The sequence below is a fragment of the Lathyrus oleraceus genome, chromosome 5 (assembly GCF_024323335.1).
Source record: "Lathyrus oleraceus cultivar Zhongwan6 chromosome 5, CAAS_Psat_ZW6_1.0, whole genome shotgun sequence".
Lineage (NCBI taxonomy): Eukaryota > Viridiplantae > Streptophyta > Magnoliopsida > Fabales > Fabaceae > Lathyrus > Lathyrus oleraceus.
In genome coordinates, this window is record NC_066583.1 from 144,647,106 (window position 1) to 144,658,075 (window position 10,970).

Sequence of the window (10,970 nt, forward strand, 5' to 3'; positions counted from 1 at the left end):
GAACCAAGGCTCGAAGTTCTTCTTGACCTTGTGCAACCCCTTGCATCATATTCATGAACTGGGCCATGTTAGCCTTCATCTCAGCCAACTCAGCTTGAACTTGATCCATACCTCTCTGTTGATTCAGTCTTGTTGAGTAGCGGTGCGAACGTTGATCAGCTATCCTGCCTGAACAGGAACCAAGAGTGAGAAGTCACGACCAAGAACACCTGTTATGCAAAATGATATGAGTATGGTGCTAATGATGCGTATGATGCACATGATATGTTCATTCCTCAGGCATTCAAAGAGCCTGAGTCATCCTCAAAAGATGGCAACCTGCAGCAAGAACAACACAGAAGCACAGAAACAACATACACAAGAGTGATGAGTACAAGGTGAAACCAACAACCTCATCTATATGAGCAACAGGATCATACAACAAAGTCGACAAAGAAAATCCAAACAATCGGAGTACAACAATGAATCCCATCCAACAAGCCTGGAGGTGATTCTCAACATACACATCAAAGATACAAGCTAAGACAAACGGCCTCCCGGAATGAGAGTCTTCAAGTACTGACACTGGTCTATCAACAGGTCACATTCTGAACATTCTGGCAAAAGAGTGATCTTCTCCTTCAGTTGTCGTCTAAGCTCTACCACTTCTCCTCCAAGGTGGTTCTCTGATGCCTGTCTCAAGTCTACTTCCTTCTTCAATTGGATGTCTTTATCTCTGAGTTTCTTCTCCAAGTCTCTGATCTTCTTCTGATAGCTGGCCTCAACTCTCTGCAACCTCAAGCACTCCTGGTGTTCTGCATCTAGCATGCTCTCCATCTCCTCGTAGGATCTCTTCTTGCTTCTCAGTCTGCTAGCATCTTCTTCTCGCACTCCTCTGAGTTGATGAGCCAAGTTCAAACTATCAGCTTTGGCTTTGTACAGCTCCATCTGGGTATCTTGCTCCTTCCCTCTCAAACGGCGATTCTCCATCAGGGCTTGCTTGTAGTGCTCCGCAGGCACACTCTCAGCAAGGATCAAAGGTGGTTGCTCCTGCAACGGCTCCATCCTATCGTAGGGTAACAACAAAGTTTCTACTCTCTCCTTGACCCAATCAGTGTAATCGGGCATAGCAACGGCAAACTTCTTCCCTAAGACAGATCCATCCTTCATACCAATAGACTTCCAAGCTCTTCCTACCTGCTCCAATCTATCCGGGTCACTCTGCTTCTCAAAATACACACTTTCTGCTACCTCAGCCTCAAGTGGTCTTCCCTTCATCACAAACCCCAACTGGCGGAGGGAAAGAACCGGGTTGTAATTGATGCAACCCCTAGTCCCTATGAGTGGCACATTACGGAATCCTCCACAGCTCATAATGACGTTACGCACATCCATCCGGTAAGATTGCCATCTGATATCATAGGAAGTAAGAGACATAACCCTCTGAGTCCACTTATGCGTGCTCTGAGCATCCACAAAAGGTCCACTGACTGGCAGGAGAGACAAGAACCATCTGAGCAAAAGCGGGAGACAACACCTGATAGCCCCACCCTTACCATGCCTACTGTGAATAGCATAGTAAGTGTCAGCCAACAGAGTAGGAACTGGATTTCCTCCAATGAAAATACTGACTGCAGCATAGTCAACAAAATTGGGCATACTCAGAAACAGGACGATCCCATAGATCATGACGGCCAACTGAGCATGAAAGGCTTCCCAACTTCCCTTCTCTGCTTCTTCTCTAGCTACCCTCAACAGAAACTTCAAAGGCAATCCTACAACATCCCCACTGGACTTCCAACTATCGCTGACTTCCTTAATACCCAAATGGAGAGCTCTGGCAACAACTCCGAAATCAACCTCCTTGGGCACATCCAAGAAAGGAACCTGATACCGGACCGGGACACTCAGCAGAATGGAGTACTCCTCAAGAGTAGGCGCCAACTGATAATCTTGAAAGGTGAAACAATGAAGCTCTGGGTCGTAGAACTGTAGAAGAGTCTGCAACGGCACCGGATCGACTACCATCTTCAACAGTGTCAGAATATCTCCATACTGGTCGACAAACCCCTTCTGGTTACCACTGGTCATAAGGTTACTCAACTCAATCAGAGACGTCAAAGGTTCACGGTGAAAGCTGTAGGAACAAGTCTTCCGCTTCAACCCTGGGACTGTTGCCATCTCTATCAGTGAACAAGCTCTGGAATGTACCTGAGAAATGATATGCATGCAGGGATTAGTTTTTTTTTCTTTTCTTTTTCCCTTTTTTTTTTTATTGCGTATTTTTTTTGAAAATAAACATGCTATGATGCAAATGATGCAGACACGACTGGTTGGCTGTGTCTCTCAGAACACAGGATCAAAGCTTCGGCTTGAACTCGGAACCACAAATTCATCTGAAACCCAAAGTCATTTGAGACCCCAAACTTCTGAACCAATAGTCACCAACAGGATCACAAGTCACCAACAAGTCACCAACTGTACCTGTAATAATGATCATTCCCTCCCCACTCACGGGTGTCATCTAGGCCAGGGTAAGGTCGAGAGAAACGCAGCATAAATAACCTTTCGCAGAACATCATCATATACACACCCGAAGTATGTAACGATAATATCCCACCAGGGTCTGAACTGCTCGTGATATCAATGTTCCGCTAAGTGGCGCAATACCACCCGCTTCCCATGAATCACTCTATTCCTAAGTATCCTAGATTTCACTCATGGCCTGGGTATTGGGCCTTTTACCTCATGTAACTCCCACCCCAACAGAGAGAAACAGACAACCAGCCAGATGAATAATGAATGTGAATGAATGCAAACATAAGTGCAAACATGAATGCAAACAATAAATAAATGAATGCAATAAATAACAGCAAAAGCAACCAAACCCTATCCTAGAGAGCGCTAGGAGAGACTCGCTTAGGGAAGATGGACCAGCATAGGTCAACTTCTCTTATTTCCCCAGCAGAGTCGCCAGCTGTCGCATCACGCGAAAAACCGGCGGGAAAACAAGAACAACAGAGCCGCCACCGTGCGTTATTTATCCCAAAAGAGGGAAGGGAAACGCTCAGAGTAAACCTGGGAAAAGACATGGTCTCGCGACCAGAGAGAATGGGATCGGGAGTCGGTTATGCGAAGGGAAGGTATTAGCACCCCGACGCATCCGTCATACTCGACGGGATCCACGCACAAAAGGAAGGAAAAATGGTTGCTAAAACACTGCTCAAACACACACACACTGGCTGAAAGAGACACAAGAAAACAGACTGAAACCGACTCGGCAGGATATCGCATCCTAGGCCTACTTAGTCTATCAAGCATAGACATCAGAGTCGAAGTAGTTCGGACTGGGGAAACGACACATGCTCGCTAGGATATCGCATCCTATGCATACGTATCTCCTCGGACGAGAGAAGAATCAGAGCATTCGTAGCTCGGCTGACACACACACAAACAAACACTGGCAAAGGCAAACGTGGAGCCTGAATGCCAATCACTGGGCTTACATCAGCATCCGAACCAAAACACACACAAGAAGGCAAACGTGGAGCCTGAATGCCAATCACTGGGCTTACATCAGCATCCGAACCAAAACACACACAGGAAACCAACTACCAATCGCTGGACTTATGTCAGACTCCAACCAGAAAAGGAGATACAACTCACACAAACAAAACAAAAGGGCGCCCGGAGAGATCAGCTCATCTCCTGCCTACGTACCTCATCTGGTATGAGGATCAGGGCGACGTAGTTCCCCTACGGAGAGATAAAGGACTAGCCTAACCAGATAACAGAGGGAGACACAACACTAGGGAGACTACGACTCGAGCCTAGATGTTGTCATGCAAAATCATCCCTAAGTTAAGGTTTCTAGCTAACTTGCACAGGAAGCAAGCCTATCCTAAACATGACTTACACAGGAAGCAAGCCATACCTAACCTAACTTGCACAGGAAGCAAGCTAAAGCAAACCTAACTTGCACAGGAAGCAAGCTAAAGCAAACACACAAGCACAAGTAGCACACACTATATGCAAGCAATGGGCTCAAACAAGGTTAGGTTTTAGTCGAGGGGTCATATCAACCTCAACAAACAAACCACTGGAACTGGGTAGTGTTAGCTCTTAACCTTGCCATTGAGGGGCTAAGGTGAAGCAGATGAAAGGTGAGTGAAGATAAGACTTCACAGCTCTTATCCCTGGCCTGGGAGAGCTTAAGACAAGAATGTGTGGGTTCAGAAGGTGGGAACCCTTCTACACATTTGAAACTGACTCAACTGTACAATTGTACAAGATCTTGGGTTTGTATCTGCAATGCGTCAACACAGTGGTGTGAGCAAAGTAGATGACACACAGAATAGCAGGGGATGGATTGCACATCCCTTGTGTCTGCCAATGCCTCTTCACTTAGGAGGTCTTTGAATATGTACAGGACAAATGTAAACAGTCACAGACATTGCCTCTTAAGGAGGACTTCAGACAGTTGCCTGGCCAAGCAACAGGCCAGGTCTTCCAGACTACATGAAGATAAGAAAGGTATACCTCAATGCAAATTGCTTATCAAGCAAAGCAAAGCAAAAGTTCACAAGGAACTGAGCAACTAAAAGCACCTGAAACCAGTCAGACAACATTAGTACACAACTTCAAAATTAAAGCAAAAGGAAACAGATATCAACCAGTCAACACAAACAAGCTAAGTGTGCAATGCACAAGGCTCAAGGCATGTGAGCCAAGCAACCTACAAAACAAATAGGTTAGTCATGATAAACAAACAAACACAACCAATTTGTATTGGTCTCATTGGATAATTGTTGGTCACCCTGAAAACATGAACTCAAGCGTGAGTAGCAGGACCACTAGGGCAAGCCTAGGGTCAAAAGAGAATGAGAAAGGCAAAACAGCAAGTGGCAAGTATCCAAAATCAAGTTCAAACAATCAAGAAACAAACCCAAGTGGTTTCACATTCACATCATTCATCATTATCATTTCATGAGCAAATTAGGTCAAAGCATGGCATATGGAAGCTCATAGAAGTCAACAGCAAGACTTAACTCAAAACTAATCACAAACAATTCCAAAAATCATCAAATAAATCATGATCAAACATAATCCATAGCATGGTATTCATGTCAAATTTCAGCTCAATTGGATCATGGGAAATAGGTCAATGAAAATCAGAAAGGCAAGGCAAGTTTAAACATGCTCAAAGAAGTCAACCAAACATGCACCAACTTCAATAAATCATAAATCAGTGACAACATATGAGAAATGAATGGGACTAAAACCATGATAAACCTTAAGATGTCTATTAGTCACATATCAAATTTCATGTCCATCCAATAAAGTATGAGAATTTCACAAATGAAATGGGAACATGTGTCACAAAAGGTCAACATATGACCAAACAGGAGAGAAAATCCCAAACAATTAGGAAATGCCACAAATAATTCCAAGAAAATTCACATGTAAACTAGACATCCAAGAGTACATTCATGCAAAAATTAAAACCAATTTGAGTTCAAGAAGCATGGTAATGAAAATCATGAAGTTGGACATCAATGGTGTGACACAAATTGTCACACCCTAATTCATAAAATCATAACTCACAAACCAACAATGATAAATTCACAAACTCTACACCAAAATCACCATGCATGTGTCTAGTTTAAGCACAAACAATTTGGGAGCCATTGGATAAAGCATCATCATTTCACAAATGTTTTGGCAAAGTGTACAAAATATGAGCACATGTCACAAACCAATATGCCAAATAAAATCCATTCATCACAAAAATCTGGAAAAAAATATGACAATTAAGTAGAGATCATGATGAAAAGAATGCAAAAAATCTCATGGAAATTGGATCAAACATGATGAAGTTATGATTTTTGCAAGATGAGCATACAAATTGAAATAAATATGAAAAACAAAATGACTTTAATGGGACATGGGGCACGGCCAGTGGCATTTTTGAAATTACCCATGCCACTAATCCAAACGCAGCGTTTTGGCTGCTGAAACGAAATAAGCTGATTGGTCCATGCTAATGCAACAGTAACGAACTCATGCAAAAACCCTAGCCCAGGAATCCGCAGGAAAAGTCATAGCTAGCCTCATGAAGGCTGCAAGAGAATCCGCAGGAAAAGTGCAGTCTCATGAACAGCATGAAGATCTTCATGATCTTCGTGCGCGAAATCTCCAGAAAAATTCAACAATCCCAGAAACACCATTTAAGCACATGTTTATGAAGATCTAACAACCTTTAACACGAATCTACAAGCAATTTATCTCAAAACAACAACAAAATGAAGAATCGATTGAATCTTGCCATGAACATAAAATTTCAAAACTCTCGTTCTCTCTCAATTTCTAACCGTTTCCTTCGATTCAAAGCTCAGTAAGTTCATGGCAAAAAGATCTACAAGATGTAGTTCATGATTTTGGAAATGAAGAGATTCGATACCTGGCCAAATTCGGAGCACAGAAACGGAGCAGTGGTTATTTCCTTGTGTTTTGTCAAAACAGATGCGCTATGGTGTTGGTATTGATGAATGGATGGAAGGCTTTGGCTTAGCAATGTTGGAGTTAGCTCAAAATCAAAGTTGCCATGGACATCCCCTTTGATGCAACAGAGGTGGAAATGATGATACAGGTGTGATACATGGCTGCCAGATGCTTCCAAGATGTTGGTATATGATGACCAAACCAAAACAAACTCGGGTGCTCTTGAGTTTTTAACAGATTTTGCAAATGAAGAAAATGGTGTTTTTTAGAGGAATGAGTTTTCTGTTGGTTTTGAGTGGCTGCTAGGGTTTCTTTCAGAGAGAAAATGATGTATATATACTCTGTTTAATGGTACTAATCAAGGTTAATGAAAAAGTGGAATTGGAGTTGGTAAAAAGTGTCCTTTTGCTAATTTCACTCAAGTGGCATGGTGCATGAGCTGTAGCTGCGAAAATGGGCCTTGAACATGTCCAAAATATGATTCCTAGTCATTCTCAATTGGCCAAAATGATTAAAAATGGTTATTTGGAAAAGTCAAATTTCAACCTCACTTGAAATTAATTCAAGCAAGTCCAAAAAGGCCATTTTGAATGGTGATGTTTTGGTGCATGATGATGACATTTTTGGAAAGAGGGGATCAAATGTGACTTGTAGGAAAAAAAAACCCCACCCAAATTGGCCAAATGGTTTGAGAGATATGGCCTTTTGAAGTTCAAGAATTTTTGAAAATGAATTGATCATATCTTGCCAACCATACATGGGAATTGAGAGTTCTTGGACTTTTTGGAAATGGGAGAACAAGATCTTCAACTTTCATGTTGGGAAAAAATTCATTTGAAGCTTGTATCATGACGTAAGTTTGGGATCAAGAAGTTTCCATTTTTGGCAGGTTTCAATTACAGGTCCAGTTTCTATTTTTGGAAATTTCTGATCTGGCTTCAAATTCTTCCATGATGGTCTTTGACATGATACATGAGGCCTATTTGGACATGAATGAGCTCTCTCAAACCAAATCCAACCATCAAAACCATAAAATCAGACACAGTTGACCAAGTTTGACTTTTTAGGGTTTCTGGCAAACTGTGCATTGACTGATGACTTCTGAACATCCAATCCTTGACCAAAACACTTCAAATGGATCCCCAAGTCATGTGAACATGTTGGACCAACCCTAGGGCCTTGTTTCAATGAAAATTGCACTTGCTTGCTTGACTGACTGATCTCCTGACCAGTTTGACCTAATTCTTCTGACTGGCTTGCACTTGAGGCAAAGGGACAATGCAATGTTATGCAGTGGACCATGTTATGTTATGACCTAATATGAGAATGTATGTACAAGAAGTAGGTGCAAATTTGAGGTGCTACACCCCTAAACTTGGTACTTATGCTGACATCAAACATGTCTTACTTATAACTACCCTTAACTACCTATTTTAACATAAAACCATGCATTTACTCATTTACCCTTAACCTCCCTAACTAACTCTAACTTCCTTAAAGTTCACAAACTAATACAAAATTAAGAAAGTTTTCATCAAACCTCAACCATTAATAATAATTGATCCAATGACTAACTTTAGTGATCCGCAACTAATTTTTGATTAATTTCTAACCGTTGATAAAATAGTGAGTTGAATCATAATCCAATGAACTATAACTAACCAAAAAAATCTATATAAAATTTCTTTGTTCCCAACTTTGGAGGTTAATGATTCTAACCTTTTTTCCCACCATTTTACTTCTAACCTCTAACTTTTCTCTCAACCTTTTCATCATTTCCATAACCTCCACCAAAGTTCATCACCATTATCATCTAAAATTTAACATTGAAATTCTAGTTTTGGTAGAACTTAACCATAAGCATTCAACAATCATCATTCAACAATTCAAGATTCATCACAATTCAATAATTCAATATTCATCATCATTCTCAACAATTCAAGTGTCCATTAATTTTCAACAATTTCATCAAGATTCAAGCATAGATCGCTTTTCCGTCATCTCCTAATTTTAACTTCTAATCATCAATATTCATCTTATCATTTGGATTATTGGAAGCATAATAAAAGGATTACCTCTTGAAGTTTTTCCGAATTTTGCTTCTTTTCGGTAACATTTCAACACGCACCGGAGCAAGTCTAGGTTCCGTTGGTAAGTCTTGAACTTTCACTATTTCCATGTAATTACCATGAATCCTCTTGTGTGGTGGATATTGTTAATTGCATGTGGTTGAGTCTTTAGATTTTGCTACTGTTTTGAGGTTAATTTGATCACAAAAAGTAGTTTAATTATTCAAAAAATTGATAATTAAAATAGCATGAAAACGAGCATAACATAGTCTTCCCTATAGTCTAACAAGGATTTGCACTTAACATAACATTGGAGTGGTAGTTAGTATAACAATAAATTTGATTTAGGCATAGGGCAAAATAGCTTTTTTACATAAGCACTTATTTCCAAAGAAAACCAAAGTGTAGGTAACATAGAAATTAACTTAACAAATAGTCTCTAATTCTTAGCATAATCATTGACATAGAATTAACATACTTGGCATAGTAATTAAACAAATTTAAAACAGAAAATTAGTTTCATGGAAACAAACAACATTTTTCCATAAGCACTTATTTGCATTTTTAAAATATCAACTTTTCAAGTGGTAATTAGCATGACAATTTCTAACATAATTTTAGAGTTCAATTTACATGATTTACTTTGAGTCAACATTAATAGATTGTTAGAATAATTCATTTTTCCATAACTCCCAAACATGTCTTAACATAAAAATAAATAAATTATCTTGAAAACAATGAAAATTATCAAAAGATAAATACTCAATCATGAAAACCCATAACAATTCAAGTATGAAACACTTTTATTTGAACATTTTTGAGTAAGATTTGGATTTTTCCCACTTACCTCAAAACCTTGAAGAAGTATCAATGGAGCTTGGAAGAGTTGGAGAAGATGCAAAATCACAACACCTCTTGGAGGGGGGTACTGCGGCCGGGCGGCCACCACCGCGGCCAAGAACGGCCACCCACACGACCATTTTTTTATGCTCTTCCTACTGTGTTTTTGCGTTCAACATAAGGGGGAGGGGCTATTTCACGAACCGGTCCGGTCCGGTCTAGTGAACCGGCCGGTTCGGTTCAGTTTGAGGAGGAAGTTCTTTTCTTTCCTCTTTTTAGAAAATTTTACTTCGTACCCCTACATTTAGCCTCATACCCCTATAATTTTTTAAAAATTCCAATTTTACCCTTAACTGGTTTTAACCAATTTACCATTCAGTTGAAACTTTAAAAAATTACACGTTTCACCCTCGCACCGGAACTCTTGGAAAAAGACTTCCGGTATGTATTTTTTCTAAACCGGAAGACTTCACAAAAGACATCCGGAACACACGAAGCAATGAACCGGAAGTCTTCACGAAAGACTTCCGGTTCTTTAAGAAAAAAGTCACGTTCCGGAAGACTTTTTGAAAGAGTTCCGGTAAACAAAGTTACACATACCGGAACTCTTTGAAGAAGTGTTCCGGTTTGTGTATTATGTGTTCCGGAACTCTTTCAAAAAGTGTTCCGGTTTGCTTTTATTTTTATTTTTATTTTATTTTGCAGGAATGGAAAATCTTCCCCAAATATGTGTAGATACTACTGATGCGTTTATAATGACTGAAAGATTTGGTACACGAGAAGAGGTTATCAGATGGATTAAAGAGGTTGGAATCGATAATAAAGTAACTATTATTATCAGTCGTTCAGATACTGAAACAGGGAAGAGAGGGAGAAGTAACAAATTAATATTTGGTTGTGATAAAAGTGGGAAACACAAGAGTACTGATAGTGGTACCCAAAGTGCGTCCAAGAAATGTGGATGCCCATTTAAAATCAGGTCGACTCCAACGAAAGATAGATCTGGTTGGAAGATTGATGTAAAATGTGGTTTACATAATCATGGTTTACCTGATAGATTAGAAGGTCATTCCTTTATTGATAGGTTGACCACAAATGAGAAGCAACATGTCGCTGATTTGACAAAGAGACATGTACCACCTAGACACATATTGCTTTCCTTGCAAGACCGAGATCTTGAGAATGTCACTCGGATTACACAAGTATACTAGCATAAGATTGTGATATAAAAAGAGATAAGAGATCCTTGAAGTGAGATACAACATTTGTTTAAGCTTATTGAGTATGCAGGCTATGTCTATTGGAGTAGAAAAAAGGATGACTCGGAAGTTGTGAGAGAGATATTTTGGGCATGTCCTGATTTAGTTAAGTTGTTGAATATTTTTCCGATTGTGTTAGTTATGGATAGCACCTACAAGACAAACAAATATAGACAACCTTTGGTTGAAATTGTTGGCATGACATCAACCGAGTTGACTTTTGCTGTTGCATTTGCATATATGGAGTCTGAGCAGACAGAGAATTTTTGTTGGGTATTGGAGAAACTAAAAGAGTTGTTTGTGAAGAAAGACATGTGTCCAC

At 39.9% G+C, this 10,970-nt stretch overlaps 1 long non-coding RNA gene across 1 annotated transcript in view; it reads right to left on the minus strand.

Moving 5' to 3' along the window:
* LOC127086036 (uncharacterized) overlaps positions 1-9,560 on the minus strand; it is a 33,129-nt gene extending 23,569 nt beyond the window's left edge. The window contains exons 1-2 of the long non-coding RNA XR_007789378.1: positions 9,397-9,560; positions 8,556-8,730 (exon numbers count right to left, since the gene is read on the minus strand). This is a non-coding gene — a long non-coding RNA (uncharacterized LOC127086036). The remainder of the gene's footprint in view (positions 1-8,555; positions 8,731-9,396) is intronic.
* Positions 9,561-10,970: the final 1,410 nt, after the last annotated feature.